This window comes from Chelonoidis abingdonii, chromosome 6 (assembly GCF_003597395.2).
Source record: "Chelonoidis abingdonii isolate Lonesome George chromosome 6, CheloAbing_2.0, whole genome shotgun sequence".
NCBI lineage: Eukaryota > Metazoa > Chordata > Testudines > Testudinidae > Chelonoidis > Chelonoidis abingdonii.
In genome coordinates, this window is record NC_133774.1 from 85,045,368 (window position 1) to 85,068,343 (window position 22,976).

A 22,976-nucleotide genomic window follows, 5' to 3' on the forward strand; every position below is an offset into this window, starting at 1 on the left:
ACAGTACGGTCCTGGAACACTGATTTCCCCTGCCCCCGTGGTTATTCACCATTTTCGGGGTTGTGTGTCTCATGTGTGCTTGCCTGGGGTCAGCCAGTTAGTGATAGGTATGTGAATAGTGGCTGTGTTTTAAATCACTGAATCAGTGGTCTCTGTGTTGTGAACAATACTGCTTCTGTAAAATGTTGCATTTTGGCTTCACAAATATGACCTTGGGAGCCCAGCCTCCCTCTTTATCGGTGGCTGAATGGCTGCGCAGAATTAGAAAGTGGCCACAAAGAAGTGAAGAGGACTTTCTGTGTGAGGTCATGATGCACTCCACGGCCAAAAAATAAGAATTGAAGGAGTGATGGGACAGTGAGAAGAGGGACCAAAAGGAGAATGTGGTGCGCCAGAACGAAGCCGTGGAGAGGCTCTTAAACATTATGGAGTGCCAAGCAGATACGCTGCAGGCACTACCTGCACTGCAAACCAAGCAGCTCCATGCCTGCCTTCCCTGCAGCTACTGTCACAAAACTCTTTCTCATGACTCCTCAACTCTTATCAACCTCCTGGCTCCAATCTGTACCCATGGCATTCCACTCGTCCCCATCACAGTCCAACACTGCGGACTCCCGGTACCCACTTCACTCAACACCCATCCCTCTGCAGTTTAGTCCTGCTGAAGTAGAGTACCTGCTGCACTGTACTCCAAAGGAGAAGGTTGGATATGATACCTGGACATACACAAATCTTTAACTGTCCCGGGACCCCACCTCCTCCTGGGATGCTCCCTTCCTCCATCCCCCTCAGTGCTGATGTACTTTTTTTGGTTCTCTCTGTCCTCCAGTTGTGTTTTAATAAAAGAATTGTGTTGGTTTGAAAGCAATCTTTATTCCATTCATTAAAAGCAAACAGCCCTGCAAAGCAACAGGCAATTTTCTTAAACTTTCATAGTGCATCGACTGCACCAATCACAATCACCTCCTAGCAGTACAAGCATTGCACTCCTGAGCATAGCAACAAATATTAGTGGCTTTCAGCTTCAAATTGCTGCCACAAGGCATCCTTGATCCTTATGGCCCTGTGCTGCGCCCCTCTAATAGCCCTGGTCTCTGGCTGTTCAAATTCAGCCTTCAGGTGCTGCGCCTCAGCAGTCCAGCCCTAAGTGAAGCTTTCACCGTTTCTTTCACAAATATTATAGAGCATACAGCACGCGGCTATAAGCATAGGAATATTGTCATCGGCCAGGTCCAGCCTCCCATATAGGCAGCGCAAGCAGGTCTTTAAATGGCCAAAAGCACGCTCAACAGTTATTCTGCATTTGCTCAGCCTGTTGTTGAACCACTCCTTGCTGCTGTCAAGATGCTCCATGTATGGGTAGACATACCCTAAAAATCTGTGTAAAAGCCAACCTAAAGGTGCAGTAGTTTAACCAAATCAATTCAGCTTCACACTTTTTGTTAAAAGGATGCCCCTTTGTATGTAGTCCAGGACCTAGTAGAAAAGTCAGTGGGTACCACAAATGTTTAGTTTCACCAGGATAAATAAAACAGAAGTTAAATAAAGTAATAATAAAAATGCATATGTAACTGTCATAGACAATGATGAGCCTGTATAATATGAACTGTATCTACTATATAAATCTTGGTAATGTTAATGTTTAGTTTTCTGTATTTGGACTTTCCTCCATTTGCATGGTAATTAAACCTTATCTCAAAAGGTTTGAAGATGCTCACTGGAGATGAGACTTTATGTGAACTACCTAAGGCCAGAGGCTGATTGGAGATGGATCACCATATTTGGGGTTAGGAAGGAATTTTCCCCCAGGTTAGATTGGCAGAGACCCTGGGGTTTTTCACCTTCTTTTGCAGCATGGGTCATGGTTCTTATGCAGGTATAAACTAGTGTAAATGGTGGATTCTTGGTAACTTGAAGTCTATAGATCATGATTTGATGACTTCAGAAGTCAGTGAGAGATTAGGGGTCTGTTACAGGCATGGGTGGGTGAGGTTATGTGGCCTGCAATGTGCAGGTCACCTTAAACTCTGAGGGGAAAAAAAATTAAATGCATGCCAGCAAACATTTAAAACAGGAAAACAGATCAGAATTTAGCATGAAGCAACAGAAGACAAGCAGACCAGTTTTTTAAAAAGGTAATGTAAGTTGCTTGTATAACTGGAAAAAATGAGATAGTGCTGTGTTTTGGCTCTGGAACAGTGAGGTTGCACCGCTCTGGTGTAGTGCACGGGGGAGAATCGTCATCTCCACTTCTAAAGGAAAGAGGACTATACCTACAGAACCTGATAGCACTGGTGGATTTACTGAGGCTGCCTGCTTGAGACACAGACTTAACGACTAGAAGCCAGAACCCATCAAAGCATCTGCAAGCCAGTGTCATGAGTGATTTGCCATTTCTAGAACTAGTTAATCTAGGTCTGCCTCCATTGCTGCATCATCCGTAACTCTTGGTTGAAGATATTTAAAGGATAAGCTGCAAATAAACTTTACTACTTTTCCTTGAACAAAGACTTTCTTAATGTGTTTATTTCTGCGGGTTTTTTAATTGCAGAAATATTGAAGGGCTAAGCCATTTCCAGAGTCTGTAACAGGTCTGTTTCCAAACTTCAGGCTGGTTGAAGATCCACTGTGGGATCTGTGGACCTGAGTACCTGAAGAAAAGAAATTTTTGAGGAAAGTGCACATTATTTTTCCTATTCAACAAAACATAATATTATTCCTTTGTTAGTAAGGGAGACTGATGGAGGATGATATCTAATTCTGTTGATCTGCCATTTATACTTGTTAAATTTTTAACCAAAAGTACTTGACAAACATTAAAATAAAATGCTTAAACTAGAAAGACTCCATTAGAGTCCTGCCTTGGCTAATCTTCAGTTTGCAATATAGAACCCTGCATATGTTGCATTTACTCAGAGTATTTCTTTAATAAAACATATTTGTTTCAGTGATTCCATAATCCAGTGCATTGCACACAAATATAGTTTTGTCATGAATTGCAATGTTAGTCTTACCACCAAACATAGATGTAGATTATCTTTGTAGTGCAGACATGAAACCAAACATGCAGTATTCTACCTCTTGTCTGTAACAAACTGATATAGACACCAAGTACCTTCAGAGCCTTTTAGTTGGTGAGGGATGACAGGGCTTCATTTTCTTAGACAAAATAATTCCAACTACATCTATTCCCTTTTACTGCTTGCTTAGTACATTTTTAAGGAGTTTTTCTCCCTTGATCATGAGTATAGAAAGCTCTTTTAAACATCTACATTGCTAGGTAGTGTTTTATGTGTTTATACCTTCTATCACATAAATTTTCTTTTAATCTGTATGCATATACAGCGGGCAGCTGGAAAATTGAGTGTTTCTAGAAGGCTGTCTGACAATCAAGGTAATGTCATATTTTCCAGCAATACCAGAACTATGCTGTGTATGATTTAACAGGCAATTTCTGCATCAAGAACAGTATTCACTTTGTTTAGCTGAGGATTAGTGAAAATCCCATAATTCATCACTAGTCTGTCAGAAGTAGGTTTTAGTTGATTTAGTACTTCATTCTGTATTAAAATGTACACATTTTTCCTTAAACATTTAATGTTCTGTTTCAAGTACTACTTTGTAGCTTCATGTCATATTCCAGTTGCCTTAAAGTTTCACTTTTGAAATGACAAATCATATTAACGAATGAAAATGCTATGAAATACGTTGCATTGAAAATGCACTGGCTAATTATTATTATTAAAACTATTCAGAAGAAAATAACTTGTAACAATATAGTGCAATAAATGACATGGGGCTATAACTTATTTACCTATATACAGCAGTGTATGTAATACAGGATGTTTAATGTTCGTTGGCCTATTTTAAGTAGGAAATTAAATGTCTAAATTTATAATTTGATTTCTTAGATCTATCACACAATTGTACCTTCTATTTGCTGCCTCAATCTACTATTAGGCAAAATGGACTAAAAAGAGTATTGCATTACTGCTTTAACATTGGGCTCTACCGCACACGTTGTCATCCATGCTCTTCTGGCATTCAGTTGCACAATCATTGTAACTTCACAGCTAGTAGACCTTCCAGTGTGGCTCCTCTTACACCTTTTGTGCCTGGAGCCACTATTCATTTAATCTTCAGCAAATATGTCAGAGGCTCCATTATTCCCCTTGTGGAAGAATTCAATCAAGTGGAAATTATAAAACAGTGAGTCACATCTAATTCCTGGTGGAAATTGGAGGCAAATCTCTATTTAAACTTTCTTTGACTAGACGCTTCATCAGTTGCACGTATGGACTTCATTGCCTTTTTGAAAATTGGCTAAAAAGTTAGCCAACGATATTTTTTTAATTACCCTGCTCCTCCTCATAAGGTTCTGTGTTCCCTGTAGTTTGTGTAATGACACCACTGGTTGGGTCCTCTAGAGGGAGTGAGCTCAGGTCCTCTGTGTGACACTGCACCCCATATTTGTCATAGTAATATTATTATGATATGATTATGGAATAATTATGATGCATTTTGTACAAGATGAGTCGTGAGGTGTCATTGAAAAAGTTATGATTTGCTGAATATGATTATTCTATGTATCTTTTTTGTATATAAAGTTAGGAATATTGACTATGTAACTGTATTTCAATTGTACTTATTCTGGATGACACCCACAACTAGACTTTCTGGTACAACACTGAAGAAGCCAGACAGTGCTGATGGCCCATCAGCAAAGACAATGGACTGTGGAATAGCTTAACCTTCCTGTGAGCGTTTTGGCCAGCCTGTAAGCAATGGCTGCTATGACACTGACACTGCAAGGACATGTGACCCAGCCACAGGATTCTGGACTCCACCTTGGGATGTCAGTATTTTTCCACAAATTGGTCTGGAAACTAGGTTTTGAAAAAGGGTTCCCTCCATGTGCTAAAACTATATAAGGCAGGGAGTAGCATCTGTTGTTCTTCACTTCCCATATGAGAAGACTCCTGGAAACACCTGGGGAACAAAGACTGAACTAGGGGAAGTACTGGACCCAGGCTAAAGGGATTTCTAGCTTTTGTATGAAAGACCTCAGAAACCCAAGTGGCAAAGCTAATGCAACTTGTACCTTAAGAATCTACAAGTCTTCCTGTACCATCAGTTAGGGTGAGAGTCTGCTCATTCATATCCAATCTTATCTAGTATATTAAGCTCAGTTTGCATTTTGTTTATTTGCTAGGTAATCTGCTTTGATCTGTTTAATAAATTTAAGTGATTATAAATGATAGATTTTATTTTATGTTTTAATCTAAACCAGTGAGTTTGGAATGAAGTGCATGGGAATCTTAGCTCAGAAAGGCTGTTGCATATTCCTCTCCACATTGCAGGTGGGGTGGGGAGGGGGTAGGGGTGAACTCTGACCTTATGCTATACAGTACCCTGTGCAGCACAAGACAGTATAATTTTGCGTTTATGTTCCATAGGGGGTGTGTGCCTGGGGAGCTGAAAGTTACCTTGGCTTTAGCCTCTCTATTGTTGGTTCACATGCAGTGAGTGGTCAGAGAGCCTGCATTTAACTGCAGCTGGGTCTGTCTCTACCTGTGTGTATGCTGGTGGAAGCGTAAGACCGGGAGCCTGTCTGCAGCTTGTCACAGCAGCACAGGGTGAGAGGGAGCCCAGGTTGGTGGATCAGAGTGCTCAGTGGTACCCAAGTTCCAGCTGGCACCCCGGAGGGAACCAGTCACACTCTGGATTTAAAAGTGTAAGTTTCTGCTGCATGAGGTAAAGAACCAGGTCAGCTGACTTCAGACTCATAAACCTCAAGGAACCACTCTGTGTGGGTTACTTTTTTTTGGGGTGCATTTTTGTAAGAGTTCAGCAAGTGGAACCCTAAATTTGAGGAATCTGAGAAATATTGATTAGATACCAACTCATCTTTTGTTTTAAAATATGAATTAGACTAAGTTCTCACAACTATCAAAGAGCAACTCTTGATTTCATTCTCTAAGAACTCCAAATGTAGCAGTAGATATGTTTCTAAAATATATTTGTCCAGAGAAAAACTAGATACTTTGATAATGCCTTCTTCCAAAAATAAACTCATTATTTTTGGTCATGCAAGATTATATAGTCTGCTGTATCAGCTTCTCCTTCAATATTGCAAATGACAGAAAAGTAACTCAAAGCATTTCAGGGTATGAAACATCTGCTAGAAATTTGCTTGAGCACTTGTGCATCATATATCCAGCATACCTAAGTCTTAACTAATTTGGCTTACTGAAGTGTCTCTCTCTCTTTCCCCTTCCCCTCCCCTGCCCCCATTTTACAGCTCCAAAGAGCTTTCCAAGGAAGATGTTTTTTTTAATCTTTGCTTTGTTGAACTGCCTTGGGTTAAGTATATTTGACCATACATACCAAATGTGGAGAGTTTAGGCGTATCAGTTGGAGGAGATACATGCGTTTACGGTGGGAAGAAAAGAGTGAATGGCAGAATGACCATAAACTCCAAAACGCCATGCACTACTTCCGGCCTAGTTGGCGCACTCTTTCCTAGCCAACACTAAAAGGTTTATAACAAGCCAGGCATGAAGGACAAGACTCCATCATATCAAAGGCCATGCTGCTGTGAGAAAACTCTCCACTCCATCAGCTCAGTTCATCATTCTGGCAGTGGGAAATGTACAGAGTGAGTCAGCTGACACTTAGATCAGGGTAATGAGAGTTAAAAAAGAAGTATTTAACATTGATATGTGCCATTGTTGGAGTGTACAATGAGAGCAAAAAGTTAACTGATGATGAGGCCATGCTTGCTTAGAGCAGGGAGTACTATGAGCCACAGAGGCCTTCTCAGTTAGGTAAGAATTTTCGTCACTGTATGCTCAGTGTTTTCTCCTTTCATGAACAAGTGTCCTGAAAAAGATTGCCCACCCCAAAGAGCCTCATTGCCCAAATATTTCTTAGGCAGCTCCCCTCCCCAATTCTCCACTACTACTTTCCTTTGCTTCCACTAAAACAGATGTATTGTCCCAGGGGGAGATTCTGTGTAAGAGTGAGTTGAGTGCTGCTCAGATGTCTTGACTCATGAAAGGAAATGGAAATCCCATCTCACTAAGGTCATAAACACTCACCTTTGTGCTGGTACATGGTCACTACTAAGTTTTAATATGAACTCTGTAACATCTTTGTTAGGTGGATTTAAGGCCTGGGAAATGAGATCCAAAATATATTGATGGTATGTTTTAGAATTCTTGAAGAGTAAACTTAGAAAGTTTTCTTAGGGTATGAGAAAACTAATTTTTACTTATATTGAACCCACTAAACTTCATAGATTTCACATATGAGACACTCATTCCTACATTATTGGGTTTCTGCTTGAAATGCAGTGTATGAGGGGAAACAGCAGAGGGAAAAAATAGTAATAAAATGGTGGGAAGGGGATGCACACATACATGCACATAGTATGTCTGCTTATGCCAACCTACATTATGAGGTATCATTTATTTTTTGTTAATACTTAGCATAGATTTCTGTTTAACACAAATCATGACTCAATATTTTAATGGTATCAACCTTGAAAAGAAATATGGATTTAAAACACTGGTGGTTAAAAGATGAGTGAATTCCAACTACTGTAATGAATGCTGCAATCCACCAAAACTTGTTGGAGCCCTGAAACTCTTCTAATTCAACAAGCTTTACCATCTATATCTTTGAATATTTGTAGAGTGCCAAACTTGGATTTGAGTTGGGTTCAGGTAGGGGATTGTTTATTGCATAGGTAATAACTCTGATACCACATTTCCTCAGAGTAGTTGCTGACTTTTTTTTTTTAATTTGTAATGTTAATTATAAAGGATACTCTAAAATGCAGTGCTTTTTATTTATATCTTTTACTTAGTTTTCTACAATGATAAATCTAAACAGTGAGGTTACAGAGATAGCAAAGATTTAATCCATATACAATTTCCTTGCTAAAAAACTATTGTTAAACAATTTAGGGGAAAATTTCTACTACTTTGGTGAGCATTCAGTTTTAGGTTAACTTATTATGATTACTGAAACTTGATTTTCTTTAGATGCATAAAGTTATACCCCATGTCTACACAAATGCACAATCCCTAAAACAACCCTGTTACTGTTTAAACAACTAGTATAAATAATGAAGCACTCCATTACCAAGAATATAAATAAATTTAGACAAGTAAGAGTTCTCTGGAGCTGAAAGTTTAGGTTATGCAAAAACTTCAACAGCTGTAATTTGTAGGTCCTTGTAGACGGAGGGTGTGAGTGATGTAAACTATAGAAAGTCGACATTTAGTGTGTGTATATTTTGTCACTTTGCCAACAGGCAAGATTTCACCGTTATGTTTCTTCTGGTGGGTACAAGGTTTGAATAGGGCAACATCTGGCAGCAAAGAATTCCATAAAATGCATTAAGCTACATCTTGCTGTAAACAGAATATAGCACTTCAATACATTATTAGTAATAAATCTTCATTTTAGAAAAGTCTGTTTTAGTAAACTTTTCCTAACTGGATGAAATTAAGAAGAGAGAGAATCAGGAAAACAAGTATTCACTAAATTAAATTTATTTACATACAGTATTTGCCAATATGTAAAATTTAAATAACATTAAAAGGTAATTTAGAAAAACTCTTTCAATCCAGAAATATGCTTCAGAAATTAGAATATGAAGTTTAAAAGAGCGATCCTCTTCTGGTTAAAGAAATAAGAGCCCAAAATTTCAAACCTAGGTGCTTAAAATATATGCTTTAATCCATATTAAAGCACCAAAGTGAAAGTGGCCTGATTTTTCCAAAAGTATGAAGCATTTGCATCTGCAGTACACTTTAGTGGGATCTGGAGTTGATCTAGACTTCAGAAAATCAGGCCTCTTTTCTTTAATATCCTGACATTTTAAAACCTAATTTTAAACATCCAGGTTTGAATATTTTGGCCATTGTGAATATAGTCTTTTGGATTGTAAAAAATGACAACATGGGTAAAGTTAAGAGTTTTCCTTTACTGACAAAAGGGTAAGGTGTAATGTGTCACTGGTTCAGGGAATTTTTGTTAAACAGAGCATGGTTCATATTCTATGGCCTAAGTCCAGAATATGTACAGAAGCACCACAGTATGTATTGCCAGTTAGTCTGAGATTGTGGCTACACAAGTAATCGTAAACTGCCTATGGGCTATTACGTTAGTGAGTGGGGACACAGAATTAAAGTTAGTTATTGGTTTTAAATGGCATGTTTCAGAATCATTAATAGTGGGGATCTTGGATTGTTAAATTACTTCACGTGATTTTTTTCACAGATGTGTTAACTTTCTTTTTAGACCTCCTGTTTTGATTAGCCTGGTTAATGTTCTGTTTTTATTTATAATACAGCAACATTTTTCAAAGCAATAACACCTGATGTGCAAAATAAACCCTGAACTCCAGTCTGTAGCATGAGGTTGCTCCTCTAAGAGGTTTATGGAAAAATTCTTTTCCCCTTGAAGAAAAGACCAAGTTAATTCAGGAAAAATAAGAAACAGGTAGAAGTATATTAAATGCTAAATGGACTACATTCCAGTGACATTTAAGGGTCTACCAAACCAGAGTTCATTTGGCTGTTCAATACTTAACATGCAGGTGCTATGCTCCCCTTTGCTACTTGACAATGAGGAGATCCAAATGCAGCAGCAGCAGGCCCCCATGTGCATTAGCAGAAGCAGAAGCTTAGTGGAACCATTTCTTCTTCTTGCATCAATCTTATGGAAACTTTTCTGTGCATAAATAATGACATTATGGCTCTAGAGGCAGAGGATAGGAGGGACCTAAGAGGATGCCCACATCTCTAGAGCCCTGCATGGATACATCTGTATCTGCATCGTATCTGCATCTGATCCATGACTCGCAAACATAGTCCGCGGATGCGAACATCCTTGGATATAAAGTGGATTCCGCAGATTTGCAGGGCTCTACACCTCCTGGGGCATTTTTCTGTTCTGTCCGCCATCCAGACATACTATGGCAATTTACTAGGGCTGTCGATTAATCACAGTTAACTCATGCAATTAACTCAAAAAAATTAATCGTAATTAATTGCAGTTTTAATCACATTGTTAAATTAGAATACTAATTGAAATCTATTAAATATTTTTGGATGTTTTTCGACATTTTCAGATATATTGATTTCAATTACAACACAGCTCACAGTGTTCAGTGCTCACTTTATATTTTTTATTACAAATATTTGCACTGTAAAAATGATAAATTAAAGAAAGTATTTTCAATTCATCTCATACAAGTACTATAGTGCAATCTCTTTATTGTGAAAGTGCAGCTTACAAATGTAGGGGTTTTTTTGTTACAAAACTACACTCAAAAACAAAACAATGCAAAACTTTAGAGCCTACAAGTCCACTCAATCCTACTTGTTCAACCAGTAGCTAAGACAAACAAGTTTGTTTACATTTACGGGAGATAATGCTGCCCACTTCATATTTATAGTGTCACCAGAAAGTGAGAACAGGCATTTACATGGAACTTTTGTAGCCAGTATTGCAAGGTATTTTCGTGCCAGATATGCTCAATGTTCGTATGACCCTTCATGCTTCAGCCATCATTCCAGAGGACATGCTTCCATGCTGATGACACTCATTAAAAAAATAATGCGTTAATTAAATTTGTGACTGAACTCCTTGGGGGAGAATTGTATGTCTCCTGCTCTATTTTACCCACATTCTGCCATATATTTCATGGTATAGTAGTTTCAGATGATGACTCAGCACATGTTCATTTTAAGAATATTTTAACTTTTGCTGTAGATTTGGCAATCAAAGAAGGTACTAACGTGAGATTTCTGAAGATAGCTACAGCACTCAACCCAAGGTTTAAGAATCTGAAGTGTCTTCCAAAATCTGAGAGGGATGAGGTGTGGAGCATGCTTTCAGAAGTCTTAAAAGAGCAACATTTTGATGCAGATACTAGAGAACTTGCACAACCAAAACAGAAAATCAACAGTCTGCTGATGGCATCTGACTCAGATGATGAAAATCAGTGTGCATTGGTCTGCATTGCTTTGTATTGTTGTTGAGCAGAACCTGTCATCAGCATGGACGCATGTCCTCTGGAATGGTGGTTGAAGCATGAAGGGGGATGTGAATATCTTTCGATGCCAGCTACAACAGTGCTATGTCACTACAACAGTCTCATTTTCAGGTGACATTGTGAACAAGAAGTGGGCAGCATTATCTCTTGCAAATGTAAACAAACTTGTGTGAGCAATTGGCTGAACCTGAAGTAGGACTAATTGGACTTGTAGGTGCTAAAGTTTTACATTGTTTTATTTTTGAATCCAGTTATTTTTTGTACATAATTCTACATTTGTAAGTTGCACTTCCATGATAAAGAGATTGTACTACAATACTTATATTTTTAAATTTCCCTAATACTATTTCTTTTGATTTTTACAGTGCACATATTAGTAATCTAAAATAAATATAAAGTGAACACTGTACACTTAGTATTCTGTTATGATTGAAATGAATATATTTGAAAACGTAGAAAACCTCCAATAATATTTAAATAAATGGTATTCTATTATTGTTTAACAGAGCGATTAATCGAGATTAATTTTTTTAATCTCTTGACACCCCTACAATTGACCTATGTGTGCAAGGTTGACCCTATCATTTTGGTGACAGCTCTGTTGAATCCCTCTAAAGGGTTTGGCAGCAGCCACAGGTGGGGACCACATGAAACCAGAACATTTACGTAAGCCCTCATTGATTTCTGTGTGATGTTTCTTGCTTTGCAAAAAACAGCAGGGTCTGCCAGGACTGTTTTGTGGGTGGCTGAATTATTTTGTTTGTCCTCTTTTGTCTTGGATTGCAGTCATGCCTTGAAAAGTGGAGCAACACGTACAGCCAGAGAGCGATATTGGGGATGAGAGAGGCTCCTTAGAGAGGGACAGTCTGTGACACATGTTGGAGAATGCAGGCATTCACTTCCCATTCCTCATGCAAGAGTATATCAAAGGCAGATTGAAATCCCATTCATGAAAGAACCTAAACAGCATAGATCCAGGGTGCAAGTGGCTAAGGGAGAGCCAGTGACAACCATAGGCGGCAGGTTATATGGGCTTGAGGTGCCTGGGCTCCAGGAATATTCAGGGCTGGGGGCCCTGCTCCAGCAATATTTGGAGCTGGGTCTCTCCCAGCCTGGATCGGGTCCTGGCCCCAGCGCCCGCGGGCCTCCCCCCGTCCCGCCCCTCTGCGTCCCAGCCAGAGCCTTCATCCTCCTGCATCCTAATCCTCTGCCCCAGCCCTGAGCCCCCCCCGCAGCACGAACCCCTCATCCTCAGCCCCAACCCTCATTCCCCTGCACCCTGAGCCTCTGCCCCAGCGTGCACCACCTCCCCCTTCCTACACCCCCACCCCCAGCCGAGCCTGCACCCAAACACCGTCCCAAAGCCTGCAGCACTCACTCACTCCTGCACACCCACCCCCTGCCCCAGCCCGGAGCTGCACCCAAACTCCTTCCCAAAGCCTGCACCTCTCCTGCACCCTAATCCCCACCCCAGGACCTGCACCCCAGACCTTCCCCCTGAAACCCCGCCCAGAGCCTTAGGCAAGTGGAGGCGGAGTTTGAGGGGGCAGAGTTGGGGGGGCGGGTTCTGGGCATCACCAAAATTTCTACAAACTTGCCTCCCTTGGTGACAACAGGCAACCCAGTAGAGCAGTGCCAGCAGCAGCTGTTGTAACTGTGGGCCACTCAAGAATTGCGGCAAGTGACCCAACAGCTGCTACATGAGATGGTGACCCAGCCAAAAGACCTGCAACAAAAACAGGTGCAGCAGTTACTGATGAGGCTACATCTGGCTGAGGCAGCCCACGATCCAGTGGCTGGAGCTGTGAGCCCAGAGCCTGTACTCCCACCGGTACCAGTGACGCTGACTAATCTGAGGCCTAATGCTGACCCCACTTTCTGATTTCTTTTGAGTGGCTGGCAATGTCTTCCAGAGCATTGATCCCTTGTGCTGGCCCTACTTTATTGGCCCAGTCCAGGCAGGGACTTGATCATGTGTCTGTACATGATTCTGCCCTGCTTAAGTCTGCCATTCTGGACTTTCTCAATATCAGATATACCACTGCCTCTGCTTCCAGATGGAAATCTATCCTGGGAAACTAAGAACTATTGTTAGCAGAGGTTACAGCAGGAGGAGCAGACTGGAACTCAAGTGAGCTAGTTAATACTGATGGAGCATAGTACAAATAATGCCCAGTGGGGGATAGGAATGCGTACTGAGGCACCACCTAGGGACTTTAACTCACACAGTCCAGTTGATGTATGACCAACTTTACATCTCAGGTGATGCAGGAGCTGTGCTTCCTATTGAAGATCAAGCTACTAAAAACTTCCATCTATCATCCCCAAGTGGATGTTTTAGTTGAGGGATTCAACAAAACCCTGAAGGAGATGCTAAAAAGGGTTGTGGACTCCAGTCCTATGCATTGGGATCAACTATGTAGTCCCCTTTTTGTTCGCCATAAGGGAGGCATCACAAGTTTTCACCGGGTTCTCCCCAAATAACAGTTCGAAGGGAAACAGCCTGGAAAAATATTAGTCTGGTGCACCTATGAGGTCTGTGGCACCTGGAGAGGGGCAGATCCTTAAAAGGGAGAGTCCAAGCCCAGTGGAGGGCAGTAGTCGGAGGGAAGCAGATCTACAGCACAAAGCTTCCTAGCTCCCTAGAGCAGGGCTGCCTACCCAGCAAGCTGCTGACAAGTCTCTGCTACCTGGTTCCACTGGCGAGGTAGAGGGGTCATCTTTGCTTTGCTTCCTTTTCATTAGAGCCAGGGTGCTCACCCTGGGCCTATTAGACACAAAGGGGGGTAGGAATGCCCTTCACAGACACTGTCTTGTGAGGAACAGCACAGATATCCTGGTCCATTTTGTGGACTGCAGGATTATTTTGTTTGCCTTTGTTTTCATCTTGGACTGAGGTCATGCCTTAAAGTGAGTGAATTGCTTCCCTAGGACTTACAGGAGGCTAGGAGACTGCTCCAAAGAGTCAGCCAGAGAGGGATGTTGGGGATGAGGGAGGTACTGAGGTGCTGTAGTGATATAGCTCGTGACAATACGTAGATATAAAAAACACCTGAAGTTAATACCTGATGTAAAGGGATTGATTTTAAGAGATGGATTGGTCTGATTATGACTATAAAACAGTATGTTGATAGGAATTGTCAGTGACTGGGCTATGGGTGGTTGTGCCTAGTGGATAGAGCAGGAGGTCAATACTCAGGAATTGGAGCTGGAGTCAGAAGCCAGGCACAGAGCTGAGGGTCAGGATTGGGTTACCTGCAGTGAGGCAAAGCTGGGTTCTAGGCAGGGAGCAGGCAGAGCCATGGGCAAATGCTTTGGGCAGCTGCTGAAAAACTGCTGGGCTTAAGAGCTGGTCCACGGACTCTTCCAAGTAATTAGCCAGTTAGGCAGCCTGCTACAGGATAGCATCATGCATTAGATTGCCCTGAGACTGGTTTTGCTGCAGGCCCTTGTTCCAGAGTGGCTCTGGTGCAGGTTCAAATTTCTGTGGGAATTTTTTTTAAAGCTATGTAAATATCATTCTTATGATCTTTCTTCTTTTAAATGTAAGTATCCTAGTAGTGTCAAGACATTCTCTTTTAAGTTCTGACTGCCAAAATTAAAAGGTCAGCTTTAAAGGCCTTTAAGGACCTTAATTTCTAAATTAAGCCATTTGTGATGTAGGTGGGATGAGTTCATGTATGTACTGGGGGTGAAGGGAGAGAAGGTGGTGTAAGGCTTTGAAAATAATAGCTTTGTCTCTCATCTTTTAAATTAAAAAAACAGAAGAAAACTCAGTTTTAAATGAACTAACTTGTTTTAGACCAGACCCAAGAACAAAAGTTCCATCTGTGTAACAATGCCCAAGCTCAGGTTTTAGTCCTTATATTTTTCCAGCTTTATAGACTTTCTGGAAAGGGGCTGTTTATTCCTGGGCTAATGATTGAAACTACCTCAGGGGAGGGGGCAGGGAGAGAAGAGGCAGAGCAAAGCTCCTCTCTGATTTTGCTATGACCTAATTAATGACAAATGTATAAATGATTAATATGAATCTTTAGCTGAATGGAATACTTATCTGGGTCTTATGTTGATAAAGGATTAGAGTTGTATCCAGAGATCCATTTTAAGAAAACTAATGATGATGTATCGCAAAACCTAGGCACTTTCACTCAGTTTATTTAGTCAAACATGTGATTACCCACTCTTATAGGACGATAAATCTGACTTACACAGCAGACTACTGGCAGAGTTGTGGCCAAACTTTGTACTCAAATAGCACTTGATCCAATTCCAATTGATGTCTTTGGGAGCTAAATCAGACTGATACATAGGTGGTCCTGTTCTTTGTTCAACAGTTCTGATCCCCGGTCTTAAATCAGTTTCACCAAATATGCTAGACCAGGCTTCCTTCTGATCACAGGAACAGGAAACCTGGCAAAGGGCACTAATAGATCTTATTTGTCAGATTCTCTTCCTTTTGTATTTAAGTACGTTATTTATGCATCAAAGAACACTCTTGCTTATTTCAAGTAAAAGTCACCTATTCTTTAATTTCTGATATATTTACATCTTTGTGGTAGCCAGAGCCATCCCTTGGGTAGGGCGAATTGGGGCAACTGTTCTGGGCCCCACGCTTGAGGGGCCCAGCGGGCTGGTGCGATCGGTCCCAGAAGAGACAAATCCGTCACTTCTGCCCCGGGCTCCGCACCCCACAAGGGACGGCCCTAGTGGTAGCTATTGTGGAGCAACTTCTGACACCACTACTAAGTATGTTCTTAATTTGGCTTCATTTGGGGATTTTGAGACATTGTCTGCACTTTGGAATTGCAAATAAAATTGGTCTTCAGTTACATAATCTTGTCTGCTAACTTCCACTTTGCTGAAGAACATTTAGTTTATGAAGTATTACAGCTCCTGTGGGGAATTAGTGGCCCATTTTATGGAATATTTTGACTTGTGATTATTTATTATTTGTATCCTAGGTGCACTTTGGGGTCCCAACCAAGTTTAGCCACTACACAAACACATCATAAGAGATGGTCCCTGTTCCTAAGAGCTTACAATATAAATAGACAAGACAGACAAAGAGCAGGAGTAAGAAAGTATTATCTCCGTTTTACAGATGGGGAAATGAGGCACAGAGAGATTTGCTGACTTGTCCATGGTCGCACAGGAAGTCAGTGGCAAAGCTGGGAATTGCACCCTGATCTCCTGACAAGCTTCAGCTTGATGTGAGTTAAAATGGCCTGGGTTTAAACCTCTGGGGGGCAAAAACTGTATTCATAATTAAGACTATGATTATGTCACAGAGGTCACAGAAGTCATGGAATCTGTGACTTCCATTGATCTCCCTGACATTTTCTGCCACAGGGCTGGAGCTCCCAGCCATCCTCTTCCCCTCCCCCTCTCCCTCCTCCCCAGCTCTCAGTCATCAACCTGGTGGGAGGACACTGCAGCTGCCAAGCCACAGCGGTGGGTGAGGGGACCCCACAGCAGCCCAGCCCCCATGAACAGGGGGACCCTGGAGCTCCCACTCAGCGCAGCTGAATCCACCTCCCCATTTTGTAAGGGATGTTTTTAGTGAAAGTCAGGGATAGGTCACAGGCTTCTGTGAATTTTTGTTTGTTCATAACCTTTCCATGACTTACTAATAATATCCATGACAAAAACTTAGCCTTAATCATAATAAAATATAAGCACATTCTTAACTATAGCAACTACCACCTGCACTTTAATATCAAGAAGTACATTTTCAAACAACTAGATGAAATATAAAGTGTAAAGAGATTTGTCAATCACACAATCAATGCAGAGCTTTTTTTTCACTTGTCTTAAAAGCTTACTTGTATAGACCATCAACAGTACAGAACAGAGGAATTAATACATTAGTTTCCAGTGGGACTCTAATGGGTTTGTTTCTTCTTGAGTTCTGATGAACTCTAGTTTTTAAGTATGGAGTGTAGTATACTGTTTTTTTACCTGTCATAGGCACAAATTTTATGTGTAATCAAGATCAAAACCTGTAACATTTTAATAGTACAAAATAAAAAACTCTGAAATAAAATGATGGGCTAGATCAGGGGTGAGCAAACCTTTTGGCCCAAGGGCAACATCTGGGTATGGAAATTGTATGGCGAGCCATGAATGCTCACAAAATTGGGGGGTGGTGAGGACTCTTGAGTGTGGGTATGGGCTCTGGGATGGGGTTGGGGCTGAGGCATTGGGGGTTCAAAAGGGTGCTCCAGGCTGGGACCGAGGGGTTTGGAGGATGGGAGAGGTACCAGGGCTGGGGCAGGAGTTTGGGGTGCAGGAAGGGGTCGGGGTGCAGGCTCTGAGCAGCTTACTTCAAGCAGCTCCCAGAAGCAGCAGCATGTCTTCCCTCCGGATCCTACATGGAGGCGCACCCAGGCGGCTCTTCATGCTGCCTCCGCAGCCAATGGGAGCTGCAGGGGCGGCGCTTGGGGCGGGGGCAGTGTGTGGAGCCCCCTGACTGCCCCTATGCCTAGGAGCCAGAGGTGGGACATGCCCCTGCTTCCGGGAGCCATGTGGAGTAGGGCAAGACCCAGATGCCACTCCCCAACTGGAGCACACCGCGGGGCAAGCCCTGGACCCTGCTCCCCGGCAGGAGTTCGAGGGCCGGATTAAAACCTCTGGACTAGTTTCTGCCACCTTTATTCATGTTCACAGACTTAAAGGCCAGAAGAGACCACCAGAACATATAGTCTGACTGCTTGTATATCACAAGCCACCAATGCACTAAACCCAACAACCAAAATTAAACCATAAATGACTAGTCTGTTATGTGCCACAGGCAAACATTGGAGAGAGAGAAGTGAAGCAATTGAATACCTTACTCCATGAGTATTCCCCTCAGAAGGTCCTGATGTACTTCAGCGAAAATGCGTACATTCTGATTGGGTTATCTACACTTAATGATAGTTCACGCTGAGTTCATGCGGTTGGACTGGCTGCACATGCAAATCTCTGCTTCATCATTGGCTCTTTGGTCTGTTATAACTTGCCTGGGCCTCTAACTTCATCTCCCCTTCCAAATATCATATTGAGAGAGAGTAAAATCATTATGCTCTTGGTCCAGGATCTTTACAAAGGAAAGTTTATTGGTGATGAAAGTATTTGTGTTGAATATTGGACCTCACCAATGTATCATGTAATATTTTTCAGTATGTTCGCTGTGGTGTTTCTATACTAGTGTAGCTATAAATTCAGTGATGTCAAGGGGAGAAAATATCAGAGGTAGGAAGGTAGGTAAAGCTAATATCTGGCTTTATTTAACCTCACTGCACCAATGTAGTTCCTCTTTAATGTAAAATAGGAACTGTTTATCCAGAGGGAAATCCCATAGATCTTGGGGTATCCTTGTGTCTAGACCCTACAGAACCTGCCTATAATTAATACTTTAAATAAATATAATTTATTCTACATGTCACTGCACTTATCTAACAATTTTAGGGTTTATATCAATATAATTACATTGGTGCAAAAACTATGTCGCTTAAGCCTTGGGGTTGATGTTGAGTCTGTTTCTGTTAATGAATAGCAAAATGCATACATACATTTAATTCCACTTTCATTAGTGACTTGATTATTAATAGCATGCTGGAGGTCTATTAATAGCAGCCTATCATGGCTCCTTTTGCTTTAAATAAGCGAAAAACATGCAGATCAAATTTTAATAAAGTAGAAGGAGATTTAATTTTATGTCCTAAACTAAAGCTACAAAGAACCATTTCAAATGAATTAAGTTTGACCATAAATTATGAGTACACCAAGGATCACTTTTTCATGTCTCAGATCAATAAGGTCACTTGTAATCTCCTTAAAGGTCTTGGTGCAGTAATTTAAGATGGTGTATACATTGCTTCTTTTGTTTATGCAGTGGTTTAATAAGTTAATATGACGGGAGAACAATTCCTCTGACCTTTTTGTCCCATGAAACGGTAATTGGTAAAGAAGATAAAATTGGATCCTGATAAAGGAATTCAACTCTTCTATTGCCCATTAAGACTTGAGTTTGAGGATGTGTCTCAAACTCAACTATTATATGGTGTTGAACTCATTGTAATTATTTCATTCTACTTTGCCCGTTTTGTATACCTATTCCTGGAAGGGGATGTAGTCCAATTAAGGACTCAATCTCTTGTTCTGTACTCAGACTTCTATTCAAATCAATGCACATTTTGAATGTGCAGGAATTGCATTGTCAGGCCATTTTATTTTTAGCATCTTTTGGGGGCTTATACAGCAGGTGTAAACTTTAGATTATTTGGTTTATTGTTTCACTTAGCCGTGTGTGTGTGTAAGTAAATATAAAGGCTGAATAATTACATGATATTGTGCAGTCATTTTTGTTGCCTGAATATGAGTGAACATGTTTGGATTCCTTTCATTTTTTTTAAACTCATAAGTTGTACGTTCAAAGTGACAGTTACTTATTTCTGGTACAAAGTTTTGCTTATGTTTTATCAATCTGCCTATACAGAAAAAATATATTTAAAGGAGTGAATTTGCCTTTATTTTATCAAATTATTTCTTGAGGGAAGTGAGGTAAAAATTTTAACTGCCTTCAGCTTTATTGCAGGTAGTTGAAGAAGTTCATTAGAACATGGTGATTCCAGTGATTTTGATGCTTACAGCCTTGTACGGTCCAGCTTTTTACTTCTGTGAGAGTCTTAGCTTTACAAGAGGTCAGCGCAGGTAGCACCTTTTGCATTTTAATATAATCTGAAGTTAACTACCCTTTTTAAAATGTTTGCAGTATTCCTTGTCTTGAAGTATCTTAATAGCTTCTCCCACTGATGTTTTTTCTTAGATGAATCATCCCATGAGCGAAAGAGATGCCTCATTTATCAAACCCACTCTATGAAGCTGAGATACACTAATGGACAAACACATAATTGAGCAGAGCACTTCTTAATTTATTAGAAATACAATGCTTATTCTGTCAGGAAAATCAGGTTAGCTATTTCAGATAAATCTATACAAAAGGAGCACAGAAACAGAACAGAGAAGAACAGAGCCAGCAAAAGAATAAAACAAGGTCAGAGAGGAATATATCCATCTTTTGAGTTTCTGGGTCATAGTAGTTTAAATATTTGAGAACTCATTCTAGGAGTAGTACAGAGTTCTTGGAGTTAGATCTTTGACCAGATCTTATCTACATACATACAGCAGTATTGTAAATCACAAAGTCTTTCATGTCAGCTGCTTTGTAGAAAATCTGAGAACCACCATGTAATGGAAAGTCCAGAGGAGCTTTTCAGTGCATCATAACGTTTTATCTCATGGCAGAAAGTGCAGTGCACACAAATAGTCATTCTGATCTTTTCAGACATGCATTTTGTCAGTCCCGCAACACATAACACTGATTAACATGGTATGTTTTTGTTTAATGCTTTGAACAGAATTTTTCAAATATTTTCCCAAAGTATACAAATTATATGGCAGAAATGCCCTCATATCTTTATTACAATGCCAGCAGATACCCAGTGCAACAAATTACAGTCCCTCCCACCAAAAAGATCTCCATAATTTGACTAAAGTTTATTGTTTATATCAGAATGTGAACATTGGCCTCTGTCCATCCCCCAGTTAGGGACAATGAAATAGTTTGCAAGTGCACAAAATGAATAAAAATAACATCACTTAAAAAAACCCCCTCTGTGCTGAGAAATTCGAGTATGACAGCTTTAGAGACAAGTTTTGTGTTAATAAAACAGTTATTTTGGGGGGAGAAGGTATAGTAAAGCTCCCTCACCCCTTCTGCTTTGACAGTATAATTCAACCTTGCATCTCTCTGAGTGATCATTTCTGACTGCTAAATTGTTGGCATCTTTATGAGACTGCTAACAAGTGCCAGTTATTGCTAGTTTTGATTGTAGTCTTTTGTGATGCAAACTCTTCTTTACCAGGATGTGGCCTGAGCTCCCATTACAGCCATCAGCTGCCTACTTTTTATTCCCAACCTAAGCTAGTGAACAGATTTTAAAAATGTGAAACATATTACTGGAGTGTTGGTGGTAAGTTGCAAAGTTTTCTGACATTGCGAAGAAGAGTCCTTTGCTTTTTAGCCTCTCTTGTCAGCCAGCTACTCTCCCACTCTTTTATGATCCACCCTTTCCACTATCTTTATGAAGTTTGGGTGCTGCTGCTATGATCTCCGTCTTCATGTTCCTTATCTGAGCCTCAGCTCTGTGTGTGTATGCTAACCCCAATGTGTCGTCTTTCTGCCTTCCGGCAAACTCCTCACTGATTCTGCTGCACGGCCACACTATAGATTATGGAGCTCACTTGGAGATGCACCATAATTCACAGTCGGATAGGTACAAGTACAGCTGGGCCTGAGACCACTCATGAAACTCAGAGAAGGTGACCAGGTGATATGTACAAACCAGGACAAACCCCCAGTTTCACAGAATTGACTTGAGCACCCCTGGTGAATTGGGATGTCTGGCCACCCTAACTAGAAGTCTGTTGTATTTCATTAATACCCTGAGCCATTCAGTAATCTCCTCTCTTGACATCACTCTCCCAAGAAAGGATTTAAAATGTTTAGTTAATTGAGTAACCTAACTGGATTCATATTCCTAGGTGTTTTATAACAACTGAGCTAATTTGCTCTTGAAACCTTTGCTGCATCCTAACCCCCTAAGCTTTCTTACTTTCCCTTGCACAAGATAACCATGCTGCTTCTACAAATATCGGATACAGGGAGTGGGCCAATCTACTTGAAGTCTCATTACCAGTAGAGGTATTAACATCTCCTCCAAGGACCTACAGTTGCATAATCTGTTCTGTTTAATGCCTGGATATAAAGAAGTGCTACTGGTTCTTGTATGCCTTCCTGAATATTAGGTCTACCAATCTGTACCCTTTTCTATATCCAAGAGTTTAAAAGTTAACTATAACTAATGTAAAGGAACTTGATTGCTTACGTACTTGGAACAATTCCTTTGGCAGTTGCCCATAGCTGTTATAAAATGTTTGTTTGCAAGAGAGATGGGTTGACGTTTTCTAACTCTTCCTTGTGTAACTTTATTGTAATGTATCACAGAAATAAGTATTACTTGTGCAAATATTTGCTTAAAGATAATGAAAACCACACCTGTCCTTTTTGATAGGTAAACAGTGGTTATAAGTAAATGGAACAAATCTAAAAGTGACAATTAAGATGTGTACATGAATACCTATGGGATTTTAAAGCGCCTGTAATATATATGTCTATATTTTGAAATGTAGACATTTTATTTAAATGCATTAAGATGAAATGCATATCTTTGCTCATTTTGTATTCTCACAGTGGATAATATTCTGTTTCACAAATGTCTTGAAAACAAAATCCCATTCAGATGCCAAAGATGAGTGAAACTGCATCATATTTCAGAACTGTTAGGAGTACTGTTGGGTATATCTGGCAGTTGCTTGGCCTTGCTGTCTACTTTTGTGGACTTCATAATTTAAGGGTGGAACCAATCAATTTTACATAAGTAAATACTGCTGGGATATAATAGAGCACAGCTTGTTCCACTTCTGCATATGAATATGTTTAGAACACTTTTTTTCCATGGACATCAATTTTCATTGCATTTGTTGAAATGAAGTGGCCTTAATTAAACTATAGTAGCACAGTGGAAATGAGTGTTAAAATATGAATGATGTTCCATGTTTGAATGTGACTGACTTCAAGATCAAATTTACTCAGTTTATTAGATTTTTTTTGTTTTCCTGATTTTCAGTCCTCACCTTGGAATCTAAAGGTCAAGATGTGTTCTTTCTGGCTTATGTTTCACCAACAATGGAAATTCTGTGATCAAAACTTCATAAATTATTTTATGAAGCTCACTGTTCTAAAGTTGTGTTGCCTCTACAGTGGTAAGAGGAATTTAAAATAGTAAAGCGTGTTTTACAC

At 40.4% G+C, this 22,976-nt stretch overlaps 1 protein-coding gene across 2 annotated transcripts in view; it reads left to right on the plus strand.

The window, feature by feature from the left end:
• Nucleotides 1–22,976, plus strand: part of ROR2 (receptor tyrosine kinase like orphan receptor 2) — a 217,931-nt gene that overhangs the window by 106,012 nt on the left and 88,943 nt on the right. Inside the window, exon 1 of one of the 2 annotated variants that reach the window (XM_032786542.2) lies at nt 16,182–16,281. The exons of the other annotated variant lie outside the window; for it this stretch is intronic. The gene's annotated coding sequence lies outside the window, so the exon portion shown is untranslated. Of the gene's footprint in view, nt 1–16,181; nt 16,282–22,976 lie in introns of those variants that run through there. 2 annotated transcript variants of the gene reach the window in all.